Here is a 25830-nt window from a genome sequence, read left to right as displayed (position 1 = left end):
TAGAGGAATAAGACGGGACTATTTTCCGGATCTGCAGATTGGAGGAAGCAAAATGGCCCTTAATAGAGTGATATGCTCTTCTTGTCGGATGTGGGAGTTTAGAGAGAGTTTACATGTTACTGTAGATTATATCTGCAATAAATGCCATTGGGTGCGAATCCTATTAGATTGAATGGAACAGTTGGAGCGACAGTTAGAGGCAATGAGGAATTTACAAGAGCAAGGGGATGTGATGGATGGCAGTTATAAGGAGGGAGAAAAGTTGCAGATACAGTCACATAGATGGGTTAACTCCAGGACAGATAAGAGAGCTAGGCAGGTAGTGCAGGAGTCTTCTGTGGCGATCCCATTTCAAACAAGTGTGCTGTTTTGGAAAATGTGGGGGAATGATGGATTCTCAGGGGAATGTAGCGCAAACAGCCATGTTTCTGGTATTCAGACTGGCTGTAATGCAATGAGGGGTGTGTCAGGTTCCAAGAGACCGATTGTGTTAGGGGACTCTCTAGCCCGAGGCACAGACAGACATTTCTGTGCCCAGCAGCGAAAAATCAGAATGGTGTGTTGCTTCCCTGGTGCCAGGATCAAGGATGTCTCAGAGAGGGTGCAGAATGTTCTCAAGGGGGAGAGCCTAGCAGGAGGTCATTGTACACATTGGAACCAATGACATAGGAAGGGAAAAGGTTGAGATTCTGAAGAGAGATTACAGAGTGTAAGACAGGAATTTAAAAAGGAGGTCCTCGAGAGTAGTAATATCTGGATTACTCCCGGTGTTTCAGTTAGTGAGGGTAGGAATAGGAGGATAGAGCAGATGAATGCATGGCTGAGGAGCTGGTGTATGGGAGAAGGATTCGCATTTTTTGATCGTTGGAATGTCTTTTGGTATAGAAGTGTTCTGTCCAAGAAGGACAGTTGCACCTGAATTGGAAAGGGACTAATGTACTGGCAGGGAGATTTGCCAGAGCTGCTCGGGAGGATTTAATTGGTAAGGTGGAGGGGGGGGAATGTTGTTGGGACCCAGGGAGATAGTGAGGAAAGAGATCAATCTGAGACTGGTACAGTTGATAAAAGAAGCAAGTCAAACTTTCAGGGAAGGCAGGGACAAGGTAGGACTAATAAATTAAACTGCATTTATCCCAATGCAAGAGGCCTAACAGGGAAGACAGATGACATCAGGGCATGGTTAGGAACATGGACTGGGATATCATAGCAATTACAGAAACATGGCTCAGGGATGGGCAAGATTGGCAGCTTAATGTTCCAGGATACAAATGCTACAGGAAGGATAGAAAGGGAGGCAAGAGAGGAGGGGGAGTGGCAGTTTTGATAAGGGATAGCATTACAGCTGTACTGAGGGAGGATATTCCTGGAAATACATCCAGGGAAGTTATTTGGGTTGGACTGAGAAATAAGAAAGGGATGATCACCTTATTGGGATTTTATTATAGACCCCCTAATAGTCAGAGTGAAATTGAGAAACAAATTTGTAAGGAGATCTCAGCTATCTGTAAGAATAATAGGGTGGTTATGGTAGGGGATTTTAACTTTCCAAACATAGACTGGGACTGCCATAATATTAAGGGTTTAGATAGAGAGGAATTTGTTAAGTGTGTACAAGACAATTTTCTGATTCAGTATGTGGATATACCTACTAGAGAAGGTGCAAAATTTGACCTACTCTTGGGAAATATGGCAGGGCAGGTGACTGAACTGTCAGTGGGGGAGCACTTTGGGGCCAGCGATCATAATTCCATTTGTTTTAAAATAGTGATGGAAAAGGATAGACCAATCTAAAAGTTGAAGTTCTAAATTGGAGAAAGGCCAATTTTGACGGTTTTAGGCAAGAACTTTCGAAAGCTGATTGGAGGCAGATGTTCGCAGGTAAAGGGACGGCTGGAAACAGGGAAGCCTTCAGAAAAGAGATAACGAGAATCCAGAGAAAGTATATTCCTGTTAGGGTGAGAGGAAAGGCTGGTAGGTACAAGGAATGCTGGATGACTAAAGAAATTGAGGTTTGGTTAAGAAAAAGGAAGCATATGTCAGGTATAGACAGGATAGATCGAGTGAATCCTTAGAAGAGTATAAAGGCAGTAGGAGTATACTTAAGAGGAAAATCAGGAGGGCAAAAAGGAGGCATGAGATAGCTTTGGCAAATAGAATTAAGGAGAATCAATAGGGTTTTCACAAATACATTAAGGGCAGAAGGGTAACTAGGGAGAGAATTAGGGCCCCTTAAAGATCCTGAAGAAGGGCTAATGCCCGAAACGTCGATTCTCCTGTTCCTTTGATGCTGCCTGACCTGCTGCGCTTTTCCAGCAACACATTTTTAAGCTCTGATCTCCAGCATCTGCAGTCCTCACTTTCCCCCTCAAAAGTCAGCAAGGCAGCCTTTGTGTGGAGCCGCAGGAGATGGGGAGATACTAAACGAGTGTTTACTGTCGAAAAGGTCATGGAAGATATAGAATGTAGGGAAATAGATGGTAGCTTCTTGAAAAATGTCCATATTACAGTGGAGGAAGTACTGGTTGTGTTCAAAGGCATAAAAGTGGATAAGTCCCCAGGACCTAATCAGGTGTACCCTAGAACTCTGTGGGAAGCTAGAGAAGTGATTGTTGGCCCCCTTGCTGAGATATTTGTATCATCTATAGTCACAGGTGAGGTGCCAGAATACTGGAGGTTGGCAAACGTGGTGTCACTATTTAAGAAAGGTGGTAAGGACAAGCCAGGGAACTATAGACCGGTGAGCCTGACGTCAGTGGTGGGCAAGTTGTTGGAGGGAATCTTGAGGGACAGGATAAACATGTATTTGGAAAGGCAAGGACTGATTAGGGATAGTCAACATGGCTTTGTGCGTGGGAAATCATGTCTCACAAACTTGATTGAGTTTTTTGAAGAAGTAACAAAGAGAATTGATGAGTGCAGTGCAGTAGATGTGATCTATATGAACTTCAGCAAGGCATTTGAAGAGGTTCCCCATGGGAGACTGATTAGCAAGGTTAGGTCTCATGAAATACAGGGAGAACTAGCCATTTGGATACAGAACTGACTCAAGGGTAAAAGACAGAGAATGTGGTGGAGGGTTGTTTTTCAGATTGGAGGCCTGTGACCAGTGGAGTGCCACAAGGATCGGTGCTGGGCCCACTAATTTTCATCATTTGTATAAATGATCTGGATGTGATTATAAGAGGTATAGTTAGTAAGTATGCAGGTGACACCAAAATTGGAGGTGTAATGGACAGTGAAGTAGGTTACCTTGGATTACAACAAGATCTTGATCAGATGGGCCAATGGGCTGAGAAGTGGCAGATGGAGTTTAATTCAGATAAATGCGAGGTGCTGCATTTTGGGAAAGCAAATCTTAGCAGGACTTATACACTTCATGGTAAGGTCCTGGGGACTGTTGCTGAACAAAGGGACCTTGGAGTGCAGGTTCATAGCTCCTTCAAAGTGGAGACGCAGGTAGATCGAATAGTGAAGAAGGCGTTTGGTATGGTTTCCTTTATTGGTCAGAGTATAGATTATAGGAGTTGGGAGGTCATTTTGCGGCTGTACAGGACATTGGTTAGGCCACTGTTGGAATATTGCATGCAATTCTGGTCTCCTTCCTATCGAAAAGATGTTGTGAAACCTGAAAGAGTTCAGAAAAGATTTACAAAGGTGTTGCCAGAGATGGAGAATTTGAGCTATAGGGAGAGGTGTAATAGCTGGGGCTGTTCTCCCTGGAACCTCACAGGCTGAGGGGTGACCTTATAGAAGTTTATAAAATCATGAGGGCCATGGATATGGTAAATAGACGAGGTATTTTCCCTGGAGTGGGGGAGTCCAGAACTAGAGGGCATAGGTTTAGGGTGAGAACAGATAGTTACGAAAGAGACCCAAGGGGCAACGTTTTCATGCAGAGGGTGGTGCGTCTGTGGAATGAGTTGCCAGAGGAAGTGGTGAAGGCTAGTACAAGTGCGACATTTAAAAGGCATCTGGATGGGTATATCAATAAGAAGGGTTTGGAGGGATATGGACTGGGTGCTGGCAGGTGGACTAGACTGGGTTGGGATATCTGGTGGCATGGACAAGTTGGACCGAAGGGTCTGCTTCCGTGCTGTACATCTCTATGACTATGACTCTAAATGCCTTCTGAAAATCGAAAAAACGTTACGTCACTGCTTCCCTTTTGTCTATTGTGTATGTTAGCTCCTCAAAGAATTCTAGTGAACATGTCAGGCAACATTTCCCCTTCATGAAGCCATGCTGACTCTGCTTCATCATATTCTGTATTTTGAAATGTGCTACTGTTACATCTTTTTAAACTGATTCTAACATGTTCCCAATAACAGATGTTAGACTAGCTGGCCTGCAGTAACTTCTTTTTTTAAATCTTCTTCCCTTTCTAAGTAAAGGTGTGAAATTGTCAGTTTTCCAATCATCTGGGACTTTTCCAAAATCTAGGGATTCCAACAATAGTTCATCTTTGTAGCTACTTTCTTTAATATCCTTGGATGCATTCCATCAAGTCCAGGGAATTTATAGTCATTATCCCCAATAGTTCTTCTCATACTTTTTCTCTAGCAACAGTTGTTGTAATTATCCCTCTCCTCCATTGCTCCTTGATTATTTGATATTTTTGAAATGCTGTTATGGTATTCTACCCTGAAGATTGATGCAAAGTATTTCTTCAACTTCTCTGTCATTTCCTAGTCCATCATCATCATTTCCCCATCCTCACTCTCAGGGGTCTCTGCTCACTTTAAATTCTCTCTTCCTTTTTATATATTTAAAGAAGTTCTTGCTCTTTCTTATGTAGGTTAATGCTCAAAGTTTATCTTCTCCCTCTTTTCTTTTGATTGTCTTTTGCTGGTTTTTAATATTTTCCCAACCCTCTGGCCTGCCACTAATGTTTGCCACATTATATGTTTCTTTTCTTTCAATCTGTTAGTCTCCTTAAGTTCCCAAGTTAATCATAGTTGACTTTTCCCCTTCCCCGGATCCTTCCTCTTCACTAAGATTTTTTTTCCTGTGAACTATGAGCTATTTTCAAAATGTCTGCCATTACTCCTCAACCATCTTGTCTTTGCTACCAAACTCCTTCCCCAATGCATTCCAGCCAGCTCTGCCCTCGTTCTTTTGTAATTATCCTTAGTTAAGTCTAATTACTTCATGATACAATGTCCTTCTCATATGTGTTCTTAACTGTGGCAATATAATTAACATATTACTCGCAATTACCTCAACAATTCTACCTCAACAGTTAGAGTCTTTGTGAAACCTTTACTTAGAAAGGGAAGAAGATTTAAAAAAAGAAGTTACTGCAGGCCAGCTAGTCTAACATCTGTTATCAGCTTGGATTTGTCCAAATTCTAAGTTACCATTAAGACATTCTACAAATTAAAATCCCCTAAGATGTAATTTCAATCGATGGCATGAAAATTTGGCAGCAAGAGTTTTTGGATCTAACATTTCAGTTAATAAGCATACTTTGGTCTCACTTTCCATTGTTAATTGATATACTGCCAGTTACTGAACATGGAAGTAGCATTGACTATCATTGATGCAGTGGTATTGCCCCTATCTTTGGGCCAGGAAGCCCAGGTTCAACTTCCACTTGCTCCAGAGGTTTGTCTGAACAGGTTGGTCAGAAATATCTTGAGCAGCTTTGCACGGACACCCAGGAACAATCACAAAGAACCACTTAACAAGCCTGATTACTCTTCGAAACAATACCATTGGGAAGTGCCAAATGCAGTGTTTGGTTGGCAAATCCTGCAAGGCTGGCTCGCTCAAGCTTTCACTGGCCTTGAGTCAAGAAGGATTTGGCAGCCAAAAAAAAGCCTCCATTTAAAATCCCAGTCTGAAGCAGAGAAGGCTAAGAGATTTCATATATGTTTCAGACCGAAGCTTGGAAGAAGACTATCCAGCTTCATGTGTTTGTACTGACCCTTTGAGAATGCTATGCCTTCCCAGCTGGCTTCTGCCAGGCAAGGGATTCTAGCCTTTCATCATGGGTTTTAAATCCAGACATGGTATGATAAAGAAGTAATCACTTTGTTTGAAATACTGGTTCATCCCCAGTTAGGTCTCAGTGTGCAATTTTGGGTGTTTTAAAGGGGTTTGAAAATCACAGGAGTGCACAATGCAGTTGCACCAAGATAATTCCAGGTACGGCTAACTGTAGCTCTGAGGACAGCTTTGAGATACTAGGGTTTTCACTACAGTTGATTCAGTAATGAAGTCTCATCAATGTTTCATGCATTTTTAAATTGTATAGTCCAGGAGGAAGCTATTTAAGCCAATCAAATCTCTGCCAATTTCTTGAAAGATACTCCCATTCCCAAAGCCTTATAATTATTTTTTTCTCTTTTCGCATACATTTTCAATTCTTTTTTAAAAGTTATGATTGAATCGACAGCCACAGCCTCACCAGAGAGTCCATTCCAGATCGTAACCATTCAACTGCAAAAAAAAGGGAAGAAAAATAAATAAATGCAATCAGCTTCTCCCTATTTCTTTCATCAGGACCTGTCAGAGTTTGAAAGCACTCTGTTGAATGTAAATCACTAAGTTATGAATCAGGAAGGACTGCTCTGGTTGGAGAATCAGTGATCATGAATTCCTCTTCATTGCTGAGGGGGTGGAAATGGGATAAAGACGCTATCTTTGCAAGTTGCTGGCTGGAGAATGGAATAGCTCCCTGCATTAAGGCAAATATCATTTCATACTTTTTTGGGAAAATTAGATAAATATTTGAAACACAGTTTCCCAAAACCAGTGGGAAGAGAGTGGACAGAACCATTAATTTGGGATTGTTTAACAGAAAGGACAGCACAGTTTCAATGGGACAAATGGCCATCTCCTGCTGGTTTCAATTTGTCTTTCATGCTGATGAGGATTTTGGTAATAATCTTCATGACAAATAAAGCTAGCAGTTTGTATGTTTTTTAATTTATTCACGGGATGTGGGTGTCACTGGCTAGGCCAACATTTATTGCCCATCCCAGAGACTACCCGCCTTGCTATGGGTCTGGAGTCACATGGAGTCCAGATCAGACTAGATAAATCCAGATTTTTGTTGGATTCGAGTTCCGCCATCAGCCATGGTGGGAATGGTACCCGGGTGCCCAGAACAGAGAGGCTGGATAGGCTGAGACTTTTTTCACTGGAGTGCAGGAGGTTGAGGAGCAACCTTTTCAAGGATCAAAACATCATGAAGGGTCCAGATAAGATAAATGGTGGTATCCTTCCCCCAGGGTGTGGGATTTCAAAACTAGGGGGCATATTTTTAAGCTGAAAGGAGAAGGATTTAAAAAAGGCAAGGGGCAATTTTTTTTTCACACAGCGGTATGACTCGTATGTGGAATGAACTTCCAGAGGAAGTGTCTGTTTCTGTGCTGAATGACTGGACATATTACCTGCATGTCTGGGTTAACAGCCCAGCGATAATGCCACTAGACCATCACCCGTACATCAGCACAGTAAGCTCCCACAAACAGCAAAGAGAACCATAAGTAGATGATATGGAGAATTTGATATGTTAGGTGGATGTCAGCTGGAAGGGAATAGGTTTGTAGAAAACGTTGACGATGTCAATTGCTGCTTTAGAAGGAAAGCCACCCAAACCCTTCCTTACTGTTTGCTCATCACTATCTGACAGATTGAATAAGTTTTGCTGTTGAGCTCTATGGAATCATCCTTATGACACTGGACTTTCAGTTACACAGGCAGCAGCTTTGATGGCAAGCCCAATCAGTGAGAATGGCACCCACGGGGCCAATATGACCTAATGCCCGACTGTGTCATATTGACTGAGGAAGGGGAACCTCTCAAGGGGGTGCTTCTCAAACCTCTTCCATCTCTTTATTTCTTCAACATAATTCTGCTATTGCTTTACACTCACCAGTTCTGATCCTTAGCTTTGAACTTCCCTTCCTGAGTCTTTCTGCCTCTCTGTGTCTCTCCCTCCACTTTGATGATATTGACTGAGATGAGGAGAGACTTCTTCACCCAGAGCTGAGTGAGGATGTGGAACTCCCAGCCACAGAAAGCATTTGAAGCCAAAACATGCAACGTTTTCAAGATGGAGTTAGATCCAGTTTGTATAGCTAAAGGGATCAAGTGGAGGAAATGGGAACAAGGGACTAAGTTGGATGATCATATGTGCTGGAAGGCTATTGGCATTACTGGGGCCTGGCGCTCAATGATATTCCACAAGGAGTAGTGCTGAATCCCTCATTACTTGACCCTTGTTCATAAATAAATGATGTAGATAGGAACATGGGAGGTGATGATTAAGTTTGTGGATGACACAAAGATTGTCCTGATGGTTAGTAATGAGAAAGATAATCTCGGCCACAGGAAGATGTAAAAGGATTTGTCTGTTGGGCAGATCAGTGGCAGATGCAATTTAAGCCTGATAACTGTCAGAAGGAGTAACACCAGGGAATACTCAATGAATGGTAAAACACTAGGCAGCTCACAGGATCTTCCGGTGACTATCCACAAATCCCTGAAGGTGGCAGAACAGATTAATAGAGTAGTTAAGAAGGCATATAGGATGCTTGCCTTCATCAGTTGTGGCATAGATTATTTTACAATGTTACAGGCTATATAAATGCAGTATGTTATTTTTCGATCTCAGACAAATGATCATGCTCAATGAATTAGAATAGAATTCCTACAGTGTGGAGGCAGGTCATTTGGCCCATTGAATCCACACTGACCGTCTGAAGAGCATCCCAACTAGACCTAACCCATTAGCCTATCCTTGTAACCCTGCATTTCCACCTAGCCTGCAATTTCTGGACACATGGGAAATCTAGCATGATCATTCCACCTGACCTGCACAGCTTTGGACTGTGGGAGGAAACCGGAGCACCCGGGTGAAACCCACACAGACACAGGGAGAATGTGCAAACTCCACACAGAAAGGCAGTCACCTGAGGGTGGAATCAAACCCAGGTACATGGCACTGTGAGGCAACTGTGTTCACCATTGAGCCTCAGTGTTACCCCCATTGCAGGATCATTTGAACTGAAGCTTGTCCAAACATTACGATTTGGTGAAAAACATCCCAAACTTGACATTTTTTTAGGAGAAGTCATATATTACGTGAATGAAACAGTGTAAGAGAGGTACCTTCTTGTTTACCTACAACAGTGCCATGTTGTGCTCACTAGAATAGTTGAATACGAGAACTGTTTTCGTTCCAAAGAGGAGTCATACTGTTTAATATTAACTGTTTCTCATCACAGATGCTGAGAGACCTGCTGAGTTTCTTCGGCAATCTCTGCATTTGTCTCAGGTTGTGTACAGTTTCAGACAGATGGCTTTAATCCTATACTCAGTCGTCTCACAATGAATGCAAACCTGCCTTTTCCTTTCCCAATTAGCTGCTGCATCTGCCTGTTAGCAACTCATGTCCCTTTGGACATCAAAACATTCCAATTTTTCTGATCAAACAGAGCCAACACAAAGCTCAAAGTCTCTTCATCCATCTTGTTGTTTAGGTTGTAAGTTTGCTTGCTGAGCTGGAAGGTTTGTTCTCAGACGTTTCCTCACCATGTCATGTAACATCATAGTGAGCCTCCAGATGAAGCGCTGGTGTTCTGTCCTGCTTTCTATTTATGTGTCTTGGTCTCTTAAGGTGGGAGATATCATCTCTAGTTCTTTTTCCCATGTGTGTCTCTGTTTAGCTTGTCCTAGGATGGATGTGTTGTCCCAGTTGAACTGGTGTCCTTCTTCATCTGTATGTAAGGATACTAGTGATAGTGGGTCATGTCTTCTTGTGGCGAGTTGGTATGAATGTATCCTAGTGGCTAGTTTTCTGCCTGTCTGTCCCCTGTAGTGTTATAGTCATTGCATAGAATTTTGTAAATGACATTGGTTTTGCTGTTTATTTGCATTGGGTTCTTTAGGTTCATCAGTCGCTGTTTAAGTGTGTTGGTAGGTTTGTGAGCTACCATGACATTCAAACTAAAGTGACACACACACGGGAATCCCTAGAGGCCTGGTATTCTATCAAAACTTCATCAATAAACACATCGAGTTGGACCCCATCTACCATCCTCTGAGACAAAGAACCGGCAATGATATCGCCCACCTTAACAGACCAAGACACAAATCGATAGCAGGACAGAATGCCAGCTCTTCACTGGAGGCTCACTGATGATGTTATCTGGCATGGTGACAAAATATCTGAAAACAAACCTTCCAGCTCAGTGAGCAAACTTACAGCCTGAACCTCAACCTGAGCTACAAATCTCCTCAAAACTGCAATGTCGTTGTTTGTTCAGTAACCCTTCAATTATAATTAAAAGAAAGAAAGTCTGTTAAACCTGAAGAACACAAATGAAGAGCCCAAGCACTTTGAGAGGTGCACTACTGAATTTGACAGAGAATAGGGAGGTCAATCGGGTAAATTTGGTTGTGGAGAATTTGGGTATTTTGCTATAAGTAGTGTTTCAGTGAGCAGTGGTAGATTGAAGAGGGGAGGGTGGGACAGAGGTTAGCATTGCTGCCTGACAGCATCAGGGACCTCAGTTTGATTCCAGCCTCAGGAATTCTCCCCATGTTTGTGTGGGGCTTCCTCCCATAGGGCAAAGATTTACAGAGGTCTATAAAATCATAAAAGGAGTAGGTAAGGTAGATAGCCAACAGCGTTTATCCATGGTGAGGGAGCCTAAAACTAGTGGGCATAGGTTAGAGAGGAGAGATAGAATAGGCTTCCAGAGGTAGTGGTGGAAGGGAGTACAATTTCATCATTTAAGAAACATTTTGACAGGTACATGGACGGGATAGGTATGAAAGGTTATTTAGCAAATGCAGGCAAATGAGACGAGTTTAATTGTGAAAACTGGGTGCCAAGGGGCAAGTTGGGCTGAAGGGCCTGTTTCCATGCTGTAGACCTGTATGACTCGATAACTCCACGTGCAGTTTAGGTGGATTGGCCGTGCTAAATTGCCCTGCAATGTGCAGGCTAGGTGGGTTAGTCATGGTAAGTATGGGGCTCTGGGCGGGATGTTGTTTGTAGGGTCAGTGCAGACTCCATGGATCGAATGACTGTTTTCCATACTGTAGGGATTTGCGACGCAGACAAATTTCAGCCCTCCCAATCCAGCAGTGAAAGATTGCCCTTCCACCACCCTACACTCTTTGAGAGGCCAACCTTCAAATGCAAAGCTCATTTGAGGCCCTGGACACCACCTCAGTGCAAGGGAGTCCTGGCCCAGCATTGCTGACTGTGGGATCTTTCTGTGTAGCCAGTGGTTGATGCATTTTAATTTGATAACCAAGGCTACACTCCAAAAATACTTCATTAGCCTTGACGTTATTCAGGACATCCAGGGGTTGTGAAAAGCCCTATATTAATTATACTTTCTCTATCTATCAGCTATTTGGGGATAAAAGGGTGATCTCAGAATGAGGCAGACAAAAGCTCAGAGAGAGCTTTACATTCTCAATTTCAAATTGAAGTTCTTTTTTCTTTTACAATGTTCCTGTCTTAAATCTGTTCCCAGACCAAACCTTACATGCTCTGCTCTCCAAGTCTGTCAGGTAATTTTTGCTCTGTCCAGTGAGGTAAACAGTTTTCCTTTGAAGGATAGGATTAACTCAGCATTGATTGAGCTAGTTCTGGACTAATTGGCACTGTTCCTCATGTGTTTATCCATTTATTGCAAATGCAGATTTAATTGGGGAATGCTTTTACTGGAGTTGGTGTGTGTGATGATGAGACAGACAGACTGGCAGGTGGTGAGATGGGAAACGACTTTAATCTGCATCTTCAACCTTTAAAACACTGTAGGGATTGACTAATTAACCACACAGATAGTCAGGAGAACGTTGCTTTCAAGTGAAATATCACACTGAGCCTCTGCTGCTCCAGTAATGAGGAAAGCATGCCAGACTCCACCGGGAAGTGTGCTCTGATAGTTCAGAGAATTGGTTCACCGTTTCCCCTTCCCTCAAAACACACCAGGGAAGGAGGGAATTTGTTTTTCTCCATCCCTCAATTTTCTTCCTTCCCCTCCCTCGGGTCACCTAGTCACCAATTTCCTGTGTGTTTTGCTGGGGTTGTCTAAGCATAGTGATAGGAACCATAACTGAACCCAATTTTGAGTCTTGCCGTAATGTTTGCACGTGGCATCAGGGCTTTTCCTTCTTTGGTCTTTCACGGCATGTGGGCAGCACTGGTAATAATTGCTCCTCCCTACCTACCCTTGAATTAAGTGGCTCAACTATTTCAGAGAGCTGCTAAGAGTCAACTTTTCTTGCCATGAGTCTGGAGTCACATATAGGCCCATACCACATAAGGGCGCAAGATTTGCTTCCCTATAAAGAACACTAGAGAACCGGATGCATTTTTACTTAATAACTTGACAGTGGTTTCATGGTCACCATTACTGGGAGTAGCTTTCAATTCCAGCGTTTAGAGTCATGGAGATGTACAGCAGGGAAACAGACCCTTTTGTCCAAATGGTCCATGCCAACCAGATATCCTAAATTAATCATGTCCCATTTGCCAGCATTTGGACCATGTCCCTCTAAAGCATTCCTATTCATGTACCCATCCAGATGCTTTTTAAATGTTGTGATTGTACCAGTACCCACCACTTCCTCTGGCAGTTTGTTCCATACGCACACCACCCTTAGGTCCGTTTTATCTCTTTCCCCTCTCACCTTAAATGTATGCCCTCTAGCTTTGGACTCCCCTACTCCGAGATAAAAGAACTTGTCTATTTACCCTATTCATGCCCCTCATGATATTATAAACTTCTATGTAAGGTCACCCCTCAGCTTCCAATGCTCCAGGAAAATAGACCAAGCCCATTCAGCCTCTTATAGCTCAAACCTTCCAACCCTGACAACATCCTTGTAAATCTTTCTTTAGTGAAACTGTATCCCCAAAGCACTAGGCAAGGCCTGTAGTTTCTAGCCCAGTGGCAGGGTACAGAAGGAGTCAGGAACTGATTGATTTACTGCATGATTTACTCTCCGAGGACAATTTCAGTCTTCCCACTTGCCGTATCAGTGATGAGAGCAGACAAAAAGGAAACCAGGATCTCTGATATTCAAGCTGAAAGAAGAAAATGGTACCTTTTCTCAAAGTATCCCACATTCATAACTGTCAGTTCACTGAAAGATGAGTGTACAATCATTACCGAGGTAGCAGCAAGCAAGGAATTAGGGAGTGCTGTCTCGAGGTGAATCTTCACAGAACAGTACCTGGTCAAAAACAAATGTTTCAAATTGCTTCACAATCAATGCATTAGCATTGTCATCACTGTCCTGTTGGAAACACAGCCGCCAATTTGAACACAAAAAATTCACACAACACACAAAGAACAAGAGTAGGCCCCTTGACCCTACTCCACCATTTAATAGGATCGTGACTGATCTAGTTTTAACCTCAGCTCTACATTCCCATTCCTGCACATCCCCAATAATCTTTCATTCCCTTGGCCATCAAGAATATATCTAACATTGGTTTAAAAATATTTACTGATTCTGCAACCACTTTCTTTTGAGGAAAGGAATTCCAAAGGCCAACAACCCTCTGAGAGAGAAAAAAACAGTTCCTTGTCTCAGGCTGCAGTGGCGATCCCTTATTTTTCAACCATAACCCCTCGCTCTAGATTCTTCCACAAGAGGAAACATTGTTTCCACATCCACCCAGTCATGCCCCTCAGGATCTTATATGTTTCAGTAAAATCACCCATGAATCTTCTATACTCCAGAGGTTCCAGGCCTAGCCTGTCCAGCCTTTCCTCATAAAATAATCCACTCATTCCATGCATAAATCTTATAAACCTTCTTTGAACTGCTTCCAACACATTAACAGTGCCTAGTACACAGTACTCCAGTTTCAGACTCACCAATGCCCGTTATAACTGAAGCATCACCTCCCTACTCTTCTATTCAATTCCTCTCACAATAAACCATAATTTTCTACGTGCTTTCCTGATTACTTGCTGTATTTGCAGACTAACCTTCTATGCTTCTTGCCCTAGGACACCCAGATCCCTCTGCATCTCAGTTCTCTACAATCTCTCACCATTTACATAATATGTTTCATTTTATCCTTTCTGCCAACATGGAAAATTTCCCACTTTTCCACTCTACTCCATTTTCCAGGTCTCTGCCCATGCTAGAGCAAATCAGTTATGCTTATGAACACCAACAGAAGTTCCTGGATAAAGGCTCAGCAAGGCTGGTAATATCTGTGGAGAGAAATCCGAGTTAATGTTTCGGGTTGAGTGACCCTTCCTCAGTTCTGAGGAAAGATCACTCAACCCGAGATGTTAATTCTGGTTTCTCTCCACTGATGCTGTCAGACTGCTGAGCTTTTACAGCATTTTCTGTTTTTGTTTCTGATTTACAGCATCAGCAGTTCTTTCAGATTTTATTTATGCCTATGATGTCGGTTGAAGGATAAATGTTGAGCTGAGCACTGGGAGTAACTGTTCTGGTCTTCCTTGCAATAGTGCCAAGAGAACTTTCAGATCAATGTCTGTCTAACTCTAAAGGCACGCCACGGACAGTGCAACAGCCTCCCACTACTGCAGGGAGATTGTTTATTTGGTTTATGTGGTCAACTCAGCAGAGCAGCGCCTGAAACAACAGCCTGAGGCAGGTATGAGGCAGGGCTGCTATACCCGGCAACAAACAACTTGCTTCAGTGATCACAAATGCTAGAGGAGGTCGGAGTGTGGATCAATATCATTGCAATGTGATAATGAAAATCAATGTTCATCTCAGCCTTTAACTCAAACGTTTAGTCAAGCACAATTTAAAAGCCGTGGAGACATGCCTGGGCAGTCTCCTGTTACTGAGGGTCCTATCACTTCTGACTTCTATTATTCCTGAAAATTTACTGTGACTTCTATCACTGTGACTCCAGTTACTTTAACTTCAATTTATATGACACCAGTGTCTGTGATTCCTATTACAGTCACTCCCATTACAATGACTCCAGTTACTGTAACTCTTATTTCTGTGACTCCAGCTCCTGTTTCAGCTGGATAAAACTTTATTTAGGCCACATTTGGAGCGTGCAATTCTGGCCACCACAGTATCGGAAGGATGTGGAGGCTTCGAACTGGATGCAAAATAGATTTACCAGGATGTTGCTTGGATTGGAATCTATTAACTATAAGGACAGGTTGGACAAACCTTGCTTGTTTTGGTAGAGTGTTGGAGACTAAGGGGTGACTTGGGTGAATTATGAAGGGTATGTTAGGACAGAAAGTAAGAGTCTTTTCCTCTGGTTGAAAATGTCATATACTAGGGGACGTAGGTTTAAGGTGGGGGGGTAGTCTAAAGGAAATGTGTGCTGCTGGTTCTTATACACAGAGCATGGTAGGTGCCTGAAACATGCTGCAGGGGAGAGGGTAGAAGCAGATATGATAGTAAAGTTTAAGACATTTAGACATATAACTAGGCAGGGAATAGAGGAATACAGACCATGAGCAGGGAGATAAGATCGATTTAGAATGGCATCATGGTCAGCACGTAGATAGTGGGCCAAAGGACCTGTTCTTATTCAATGCTGTTCTATGATCGATGTATTGTGACTCTAATAACAATAACTCCACTTCCTGTCACCCTAATCACTATGTTTCTGTTACTGTAACTCCTGTTACTGCGAATCTCATTGGACACTAACTACCCCGGCTGTTACTGTGAGATCTGTTATAGTCCAGATACTGTGACTCCTTTTGCTATGACTCCAGTTGCTGTAACTGACAGGGTTTCAGGACTGAGGGAATGCTGCCCTGTCAGAGGGTCAGTACTGAGGGAATGCTGTACCGTTGGAGGGTCAGTATTAAAGGAGTACCACATTGTTGGAGGGCAGGCACTGACAGTGTGCTGCACTGTCGGGGGATCTGTACTAAACGAGTGCTACACTGTTAAAGGTTAGTAGTGAGTGTTGCACTGCCAGAGGTCAGCACTAAGGGAGTGCCATGCTGTTGGAGAGTCAATACTGAGGAAGTTCTGCACTGTCTGATTGTTAGTGCTGAGGGGGTGCCATGCTATCGGAGAGTCAGTACAGCACTGAGGGAATGCCATACTGTCAGTGTCAGTGCTGAGGGAGTGCTGCACTGTCAGAGGGTCAATACTGAGGGGGTGCTGCACAGTCAGAGGGTCAGTACTGAGGGAGTGTTGCACAGTCAGAGGGTCAGTACTGAGGGAGTGTTGCACAGTCAGAGGGTCAGTATTGAGGGGGAGCTGCACAGTCCGAGGGTCAGTGCTGAGGGAGTGTTGCACTGTCAGAGGGTCAGTGCTGAGGGAATGCTGTACTGTCAGAGGGTCAGTGCTGAGGGAGTGCTGCACTGTCAGAGGGTCAGTGCTGAGGGAGTGCTGCACTATCAGAGGGTCAGTACTGAGGGAGTGTTGCACTGTCAGAGGGTCAGTGCTGAGGGAGTGCTGCACTGTCAGAGGGTCAGTGCTGAGGGAGTGCTGCACTGTCCGAGGGTCAGTGCTGAGGGAGTGCTGCACTGTCAGAGGGTCAGTACTGAGGGTGTGCTGCAGAGTTAGAGGGTCAGTACTGAGGGAGTGCTGCACTGTCAGAGGGTCAGTGCTGAGGGAGTGCTGCACTGTCAGAGGGTCAGTGCTGAGGGAGTGCTGCACTGTCAGAGGGTCAGTGCTGAGGGAGTGCTGCACTGTCAGAGGGTCAGTGCTGAGGGAGTGCTGCACTGTCAGAGGGTCATTACTGAGGAATGCTCTATTGTCAAAAGGATATTATCATCAGAATGGGATATCAATTGTTCGGTTAGTCATGATATTCTAGAATCAAAGAATCTGGACAGTGCAAATAAATGCCATTCAGCCCATTGAATCTGCACCAACCTTCCGAACAGCATCCTGGCTGACCCATCCACCTCCCTGTAACCCCACAGTTCCCATGTCTAACCTAACTAGCCTGCACAGCTCTCAACACAATGGGCAATATACCGTGGCCAATCCACTGAACCTGCCTAACTGGGATCGGTTTTCTCCAGGGAGGAAAAGGGAATTTTCTGGTGAATTTTCCTTGAGCAACACTTGGTTCATTCCTTCGCTATTCTGGGTGATTGTGCTGTTTATAAATTGGTTCTGATGTCGCTGAATTCACTCTTTGGGTAGTAATTTATTTGAGAGGTTCTGAGGTGCTGAAGGAATGCAAATTGCTTTGATAATGTGAAAAGTCATCACATGTGGACGATGTGGACATTCCCCTGAAAGCTGGGGATGCGGGTGACTTTAATCCTTTCAGGTGTGAATCAACATTTCAGACAGCACTGGTTAAACATTGTGTTTCCTCGCAGTCTCCTATACAAAATGGTGTTGTGAACATCCTGATCCACCAGTGTTCACATTGACAAAAAGCAAAAGCAGCTGGAAACCTGACTCTGAGAGACAACAAACTGACTGCTGTATCCTTGTCAGTCAATACTATCCAACACATTTATCAAGTAATGATGCAAGGAATATTATTGAACACTGTAATAGAGGCTTCATCCCGTATCCAGCCCTGTGCTGTCCCTGTCCTCAAAGTGTTTAATGAGACCTGAGTAAAGGGAAGCTGTACTTTCAGTTTAAAAGTGTAGAGAGACCTCTACTCTGTATTGGACCCCATGCTGTTCCTGTCCTCGGACTGATTGATTGGGACAGTGTGGAGGAAGATTTGCCTTGTATCTAACATCATGCTGGACCTGTCCTGTGAGTGTTTGATGGGGACAGTGTCGAGGAAGCTGTATTTTCAGTTTAAAAGTGTGGAGGAACCTTTACTCTGTATGTAATCAAAGAACAGTACAGCACAGGAACAGGCCCTTGGCCCCTCCAAGACTGCACTGACAGATGGCAACCTTCTAAACTAAACTTTTGGCTGTACGTGGTCCATATCTCCTTATTTCCTGCCTATTCATGTATCTGTTAAGATGCTTGTTATTGCACCTGCCTCCACTATCCCTTCAGGCAGCACATTCCAGGTACTTCCTACCCTCTGTGTAAAAAAAGCCTGCCTCTCATATCTCCTTTAAACTTACCATTTTTTACCTTAAACTATCTCCCCTAGTAATTGACATTTCCACTCTGGGAAAAAGACTCCATAACTTTGCAAACTTCTGTCAGGTTTCTCTCCATCCTTCAAAGTTCAAGTGAAAACCAACCAACTTTGTCCAATCTCACCTCATTGCTAATACCCTCCCTTCTGATGAAGTGTTTCTGTACCTGCACCTAAATCTCAACATCTTTCTGGTAGTGTGGCAACCAGAACTGTACGCAATATTCTAAATGTGGCCTAAATAAAGTTTCAAACAGCGGTGACGTGACTTGCTGATTTTTATACTCTTTGCCCTGACTGATGAAGGCAAGCATGGCACATGCCTTCTTGACTAATTTATTCACTTATGTTGTCATTTTTGGTGACCTGTGGACCCCCATGCATTGATCGCGCTGTTTGAGATGACACTGACAGCTCATGACGTTAAGGCTGCATTTGACCAAGTGTGGTATCAAGGAGCCGTCCCAATACTGGAATCAATGGGTATCAGGGTTGGAGTCATACCCGGCACATAGGAAGATGATTGTGGTTGTCGGAGGTCAGTCATCTCAGCCCCTGGACATCTCTGCAGGAGTTCCTCAGAATAGTGTCCTCAGCCCAACCATCTTCAGCTGCTTCCCTCCATCATAAGTTCAGAAGTGTGGATGCTTGCTGATGATTGCACAATGTTTTGCACTTTTCATGACTCCTCAGATACTGCAGCAGTCCGTGTTTAAAGTCCTGGACAATATCCAGGGTTGGGGTGACAAGTGGCAAGTAACATTTGCACCACAAACAGCGGTAAGTAACTCACTTCCTAACTCCTTAAAGTCTGTCCATCATCCACAAGGCACAAGTAATGGCTGTGATGGAATACTCCCCACTTGCCAGTTTGAGTGCAGCTCAACAACACTCAAGAAGCTTGACATCATTCCTCACAAAGCAGCCCACTTGATTGGCACCACATCCACTCTCACCACCACTGACACTCAGTAGCATCAGCGTGTACTATCCACAAGATGCAGTGCAGGAATTCACACAAGATCCTCAGACAGTACCTTCCAATGCTCAACGACTTCCATCTAGATGCGTTATCCATGGCTGACATGGGAAGCATAAAAACAAAAGGAAAAAACATACAATATGGTGAAGATTAATGGGAAGCCAGAGAATTGGGGACCATTTAAAAACTAGAGAGGACAACTGAGAAAACAATGAACAGGGAGAAGATGATATATGAGGGTAAGCTAGCTAGTAATATGAAAGAGGATTGCAAGAACTTTTTTCAATATATCAACTTTAAGAGTGGAAATTGAATCCTGGAAAATGAAACTGGAGAAGTAGTAATGGGGAACAGAGAAATGGCACAGGAACTGATCAGGTACTTTGCATCAGTTTTCTCAATGGATGACACCAACAGAATACCAGAACGTCAAAGAGTCAGGGGCAGGAGTGAGTGTAGTGGCCATCACTAAGGAGAAGGTGCTGAGGAAGCTGAAAGTCTGAAGATAGATAAATAACTTGGCCCAGGTGGATTAAACCCCAGAGTTCTGGAGGAAATAGCAGAGGAGACTGGGGAGGCATTGGTGGCGATCTTTAAGGAATCACTGGAATCAGGGACGGTCCCAGAGGACTGGAAAATGACAAAAGTAACACCTGTGTTTAAGAAGGGAGGGAGGCAGATGACAGGAAATTATAGGTTGGTTAGCCTGACCTTAGTCATTGTGAAGATTTTAGATTCCATTATTATGGGTGAGAATGTGGCGTACTTGGAAGTGTATAGTAAAAAAGGCTGAGTTAGCATGGCTTCATCAAGGGGAGATCATGCCTGATAAATCTTTTAGAATTCTTTCAGGAGGTAATGAGCAAGTTAGACAAAGGAGAACCAGAAGACTTTTGACAATGTGCTGCACAGGAGGCTGCTAAATAAGAATCCAAGGTGTTAGGAGCAAGATACTGGCATGGAAAGATGATTGGCTGATTTGCAGAAGGCAGTGCAGAATACTGAGAAGTTTGAATAGAAAGGATATGGAGAAGATGTTTCTATTAAGGAGAAAGACTAGGACCTGAGCGCACAGCCTCAAAACGAAGGGACAACCCTTTAAAACAGAAGTGAGGAGGAATTTCTTCTGCCAGAGGGAGGTGAATCTGTGGAACTCATTGCCACTGAAGCCTGTGGAGGCCAAAACAATGAGTGTATTTTCGAAAGCAATAGGTAGGCTCTTGATTAGTAATTTGATCAAAAGTCACGAGGAGAAATCAGGATAATGGAGTTGAGAAATATCTCAGCCATGATCGAATGGCGGAGCAGACTCAAAGGTTTGAATGGCCTAATTCTGCTCTGATATCTTATGTTCTTGTGGGATAGGCCATTTGGGACTGAGATGAGGAGAAATCTCTTCATCCATGGAGCAGTGAGCTTGCAAAATTCTGTATAAGCAACTCAGGTGAAAAAATTAAGTTAGATATAGTTCTTAGGGCTAAAGATTTCAAAAGGAGAAAGTGGGAACAGGGGACTGAGTTTGATGATCAGCCATGATCATATTAAATGATGGAACAGGCTCAAATGGGGGTCTAGAACCCAAGGGGACACAGTCTCAAAGTCAACGGTAAACCATTTAAGAAGTCAGGGAAAGAGGAATTTCTTCACTTCAGGGTGGTGAGTCTTTGTAATCTGGTCAATCTTGTGGATGCTCAATAATGAAATATATTCAAGAGATTGATAGATTTCTAGATATTAAAGAGAAATAGGGATAGCGATGGAAAATGGTGCTGGGAGAGAAAATCAGCCATGATTCAGTACAATAATGTAGAAGATCTGAGTGGCTGAATGGCCTGCTCCTGCTCCCATTTCCTGTCTCCTGTGTTTTCCTAAGAACAGGAGGTTATCCCTGGAATCCCATCAAATGTTTCTACCTCAACCAACACACGGTCAATCTGCCTTTGCTGTGTCCAAATTGGCTGTTGCATTGTTTCCTCTTCAAAGAAGGACTTCATTCACTGTGATGCACTTTGGCATCAATGAGATTGTGCAAGGCTTCGCCGGAAAGCAAGTCTTCCCTTTTGATCACGAGCTGCCTGCACACTTCAGAGAAAACAAAAGATGTTCTGAACATTTCACTTTGTATTAAAAGAAACAGCAGGCTCAAGGAACAGAGGCTGTGGCTTACATCGATTCATCATTCCGGTCATACAGTATGTATGAATCCTATTGGAATACAATTGCTTCCCAGTTTAATCAGTGTTTGTGCAGGTCAGTGTCCTTTTGGAGCTAGAGGCAGTCGATGGGATTTTAAGGTGACCATTAGCATTTTGTCTTTTGCAGTTGCACAGTGGATGATTATCCAGGAGTTTCCCTAAAGGACAAATGCATCTTCATAAAAAGCAATAATCACAAGGGTTAACAAAAGCAGGAATTGCTGGAAAAACTCAGCAGGTCCGGCAGCACCTGAGGAAAGAAAGCAGAGTTAACATTTCAGATCCAGAAGAATCATTTTTTTTCTGATTTCCTTTTCAAATCATTCAGCTATCTTTGAACTGAGATCAGATTTTACTACATACCATGGTGGGATTTGAGCCCATGTTTTACAGAGTATTAACCAGGATTACTTGTTCAATGATATAACAATTATGTCACTACCTTATTCAGGTGATAGCTGTAGGATTCTCGGGAAGGAATAAATCATGTTTAACAGGAGAGTTAAAGATTGTATCAAATGGAAAGGAAAACCATAAAATATAGCAAAGAGTCACATGAAATCAAAGAATTGGGAACATTTTAAAAAGCCAGCAAAGGTAATTAAAAACTAATAACAAGGGAGAAATAAACTGAGGCCAAACTCACAAGTAACATAAAAATAGATGGTAAGACCTTCTTTACATAAATACAAAGGAAAAGAAAAGCAACATAGACCTCTTAGAGAACAAGGCTGAGGGAATAATAAAGGTGAGCCAGGAAATAGAAGCAGAGTTGAACAGATACCTTGCATCGGTCTTCATGGTAGGGGTTCCAAAAATGTGAAATAATTAAGTAGCTAAGAAAGGGGAGGAAATAAATGCAATAAGTACCACTACAGAAAAAGGACTAGGAAAACTAATGGGAGTAAAGGCCAAAAGGCCACTTTGACATGATGGCTTGCATCCTAGGATTTTCAAGGTAACTCCAGAGATAGTGGATGCACTGATGGCAATCTGGAAGAGGCTCAGAGGATTGGAATACTGCCAATGTAACCTTCTTGTTCAAGAAGGGAGGACCTCAGTGTTCAGAAAAAGTAACACGTTCAAGAGAATAGCAGGGATTGTGGTGTTGACACATGCATCAATCCACACACACACACTCACCTAGGCATGTGCACACACAGACATATACTCACACTGATACACGCACAGGCAAATGCACACATGCATACATACACATGCATTTGGATAGATAGACACACAGATACTTATACATAGACACATGCACCCCCACACACACACATTCATATAGCAAAACACAAATTCAGACATACACACACAAGCTCAAACACACTGATACATACTAAGACATACACACAGATTCAAATATATAGCTGCACATTCTACAGAAACACACAGATACACACATACATATAGACAGACAAGCACCAGTTAGCTTATCATCTATCATAGGAAAAACATTAGAGTCCATCATAAAGGATGTAATGACAAAGCATTTTGAAATACAGAATATGATCGAGCAGAGTCAGCATGGCTTCATGATTAGGAAATTATGTCTGACAAATTTGTTACAGTTCTTTTATAAGGTAATGAGCAGAGAGGTGAGGGAAGGAGTGGATATTCAGATGGTGTTCCATAAGATAGCACACATTAGGCTACTTAATAAGGTAAGAGCCCATGGTGTTGGGGATTGGATGTTAGCATGGATTGAGAACTGGCTAACAAAAGATGAAAAGTTGAGATAAGGCGGCATTTTCAGGATGGCAACCTGTACGTAGCAGTGTGCCACAGGCATCAGTGCTGGGACCACAATGTATATTAATGACTTGGATGAGGAAAGTGAATGCACTCTTGCCAAGTTTGCAGATGACAAGAAGCATGTAGGAAGGCAAGTGATGACAATGACACAAAGAGCACGCAGAGAGAAATAGGTTTGTGAAGTGAGTGGGCAGAACTCCATCTTGGCAGGTGGAATATAGTATGGGAAAATATGAGACTATACACTTTGGCAGGGAGAATAAAGGAGTTGTATATTATTTAAATGGAGAAAGATCACAGAAAACTCCTGCACAAAGGGTTTAGGGAATCCTCATACATGAATCACTGAAACCTGTCATCTGAGTTCAGTGGGTAATGAGGAAAACAAATGGAATATTGGTCTTTATTTCAAAAGGAGTGGAGTATAAAAAGTAGGGACGTTTTGCTAAAACTCTACTAGGCACTGGTCAGACCACAGCTGGAATACTGCGGACAGTTTTGGGCCCTTTATCTAAGAAAGCTATGCTGGCATTGGAGGCAGTCCAGTTCACTAAGTTGATCCCAAGTATGAAAGCTAAAAATGTGTTGCTGGAAAAGTGCAGCAGGTCAGGCAGCATCCAAGGAGCAGGAGAATCGACGTTTCGGGCATGAGCCCTTCTTCAGGAATGAGGAGAGTATGCCAAGCAGGCTAAGATAAAAGGTAGGGAGGAGGGACTTGGGGGAGGGGTGTTGGAAATGCCTCTCCTCAAGTCCCTCCTCCCTACCTTTTATCTTAGCCTGCTTGGCACACTCTTCTCATTCCTGAAGAAGGGCTCATGCCCGAAACGTCGATTCTCCTGCTCCTTGGATGCTGCCTGACCTGCTGCACTTTTCCAGCAACACATTTTCAGCTCTGATCTCCAGCATCTGCAGTCCTCACTTTCTCCCAAGTATGAAAGGGCAGTCTTATGAGAAGTTGAGTCGATTGGGCCTGTACTCATTGGAATATAGAAGAATTTTGACCTTACTGAAACATATGAGATTCTTGGGATCATGAGAGAGTAGATGTGGAAAGGTTGTTTCCCAATGTGGGAGAGTTTAAGACCAAAGTGCACAATCTCAGAGTAAGAGGTCACCCCTTTAAGACAAAGACGAGGAGGAATTATTTCTCTCAAATGGAAGTGAATCTGTGAAATTGCGGTGATGTGGGGAGTGTTATGGATATTAATGGCGATCAATGGAGTGGATCCTGGGGTTAATATTGGCTGATTTCAATTGTGTAAATGGGGAGGAACTTGTCCAGGGCAGTGACCAACTGGAGAATGGGATTAGCCAGCAGTCATCTGTGGCTCCCCATATTTAATTCCACCCACTGTAATGGGACTGAATAGCAGGTATTGTGTAGAACAGGAAGCTGATCCTATGTCCCCCGATTCTGTCACTGCTGATGATAAATTTATCTCTTACTGTCACAGTGTTAGAGTCAGTGAACAATTGTCCTGTTTCTTGCTGTTTCTCTTCCTGCTCTGTACCAGTTTATTACAGCATTACCTATAGTACAGCTAAGCTCCTCTGAGGACTGACTGCTGAATGAGATACACTCATCAGGAAGATCCAGGCTCCATCCTCCGTCTGCACTCACTGACTTGGCCAGAAATATAATTAATCCCTGTGGCTCAGAAACATCAAACTCTGCCAGGATCCCAGTTGGCTGGCCACCCTCTCAGGACCTCAGCAAAAGTAACATGTTCAAGTGAATAGCAGGGATTGTGGTGTTGACACATGCAACAACAACACACACACACTCACATAGGCATGTGCACACACAGCCATATACTCACACCAATACGCATACAGACAAATGCACACATGCATACATACACATGCATTTGGATAGACAGACACCCAGATACTTATACATAGACACATGCACTCACACACACACATTCGTATAGCAAAATACAAACAAACTCAGACATACCCACACAGACAAACTCAAACACACTGATACATACTAACACATACACACAAATTCAAATGTATAGCCACACATTCTACAGAAACATACAGATACACACATATGGACTCACCTACACACATACAGACAGACAAGCACAATGAAACAATCTCAGGCACAGATATACACACACATACAAAGAGACCAATCACACACAACAGAAACTTGCACACACATGCATACATAGTGACACACACAAACATACATACACAGATATGAAGGCACACAGACTCGCAAAGGCCAAAGACATATTCACAGATCCATGCAGAAACGCACAGAAATGCTTACAAACTCTCACATATACCGCACACATACATACAGATACACATATGTACAGAAACAGATATACTCACACATTTGTGTAAACACATGTAAACTCATGCACGTAAGTACAGACAGCTAGACTCGTGCACAGAAACACATACGCACAGAGACAGGTATACACATACAGACACACATACACAAACAACTGATATACACACAGGTATGTATATACACAGATATACTCATACGCACACACAGATACACATAGACATACTCATACACATTCAAATAGATACATATAAATAGATACAGATAAAAGGAAAAGTTACCATAGTCCAATGGGCCATAGAACTGTGTTCTCATTAGACAGATGGATGGCTGGTGGTGGTTTAACCTGAGGGTTACCACACCTTAGGTGACAGGAGAGTTTGAGAAGGTGAGACTTTCATGGTACCCTCAGCTGGTGTGGGAATCAAACCCACACTGTTGGCATCACATGCACACACACAATCACGCACAAAATTACACAGTCACAGTCACAGAGACTCTGTTACACTCAGTCACATGCACACAGTCATACACACAGCAGTCTCACGCACAGTAACAC

At 43.1% G+C, this 25830-nt stretch overlaps 1 protein-coding gene across 2 annotated transcripts in view; it reads left to right on the top strand.

Moving 5' to 3' along the window:
• necab2 (N-terminal EF-hand calcium binding protein 2) overlaps positions 1 to 25830 on the top strand; it is a 279429-nt gene that overhangs the window by 105347 nt on the left and 148252 nt on the right. The window lies entirely within an intron of this gene.

The sequence above is a fragment of the Chiloscyllium punctatum genome, chromosome 26 (assembly GCF_047496795.1).
Source record: "Chiloscyllium punctatum isolate Juve2018m chromosome 26, sChiPun1.3, whole genome shotgun sequence".
Lineage (NCBI taxonomy): Eukaryota > Metazoa > Chordata > Chondrichthyes > Orectolobiformes > Hemiscylliidae > Chiloscyllium > Chiloscyllium punctatum.
This window is presented reverse-complemented; position numbering and strand designations above follow the sequence as displayed.